This window comes from Alligator sinensis, unplaced genomic scaffold (assembly GCF_000455745.1).
Source record: "Alligator sinensis unplaced genomic scaffold, ASM45574v1 scaffold1012_1, whole genome shotgun sequence".
Taxonomy (NCBI): Eukaryota; Metazoa; Chordata; order Crocodylia; family Alligatoridae; genus Alligator; species Alligator sinensis.
In genome coordinates this window covers 800,732-801,699 of record NW_005842104.1, presented here as the reverse complement: position 1 = coordinate 801,699, position 968 = coordinate 800,732, and the positions used below count along the sequence as shown (strand labels likewise).

Genomic DNA, 968 nt, shown 5'->3' with positions numbered 1-968 from the left:
GAGAAGGGGGGAAGAAGGACTGCTCTGATACTGACATCTGTAGCTGGCCAGTGAAAAGGATCTGTTCCTGAGGTCCCTTCCAACCCCAGTGCTGGGGAATCAAACAGGGAGCTGGGGAATCGTACTGGGTGCTGGGGAAATGTTCAGGTCCCTGAACATTCCCCCAGTTCCCAGTTCAATTCCCTAGCTCCCCGATCTTTCCCCCAGCTCTCTGATCGTTTCCCCCAGCTCTTCTCAGTGGGGTGGGGGCCCCGGGATGATGTGGGATGATGGCAGGCTGCCGTTGCCACCTGGTAATGGCAGCGACTCTGGGCTATTTCCCCAGCTGGCAGAGGCAGTCTGCTGAAACCCTACGCATAGATCTGGGGGCCATATACCCTGGGAAGAGCTGGGGGAAATGATCAGAGAGCTGGGGATCAAACTGGGAGCTCCTGCTGACTGCTGGAGCTGCCCCAGGTCCCAGGCAGTGCACGGCACCCTGCTGAGCCGCACCCATGCGATGGTGCAGCTGCCGCATGGTTGCTGGGGGGGGTGGGGGTTGATCCTCGTTGTCCTGCGCTGCACGGGGGGCCCCTACTACAAGCCCTCAGAGGCCCCAATTGCCACTGCCAGAGCCGGTGAGTGCAGGGCTTTTTTTTTTGTTTTTTGTACTTCACATTCACCGGCTGCAGAGCATGCAGATGACAGCATGCTGCTGTGCAGCCCATGCCAAGTGCTGGGAACAACCCACTGCTGGAGCTGGCCCCAGCTGGCAAGCCTGCTGCCATCCCACATCCAGATCTGGGGCCCGCGCCCCCTGGGAGGGCTGCGGGGCTGTGCCAGACCATTCCCGAGGAGAGCAGACCCCCGGATCTGTGTGCAGGATGACAGCAGGCTGCCGCTTCTGGCAAGTGACATGCATTTGCTTTGAACAATTTGAGGTGCAGTTTCCCAGAAACCGCTGCACCTATCTCCTTGAAACTTGGCAG

General features: G+C 59.5%; 1 protein-coding gene across 7 annotated transcripts in view; it reads right to left on the bottom strand.

Annotated features, from left to right (window-relative positions):
• ICK (intestinal cell kinase) overlaps positions 1-968 on the bottom strand; it is a 47,015-nt gene that overhangs the window by 10,504 nt on the left and 35,543 nt on the right. The window lies entirely within an intron of this gene.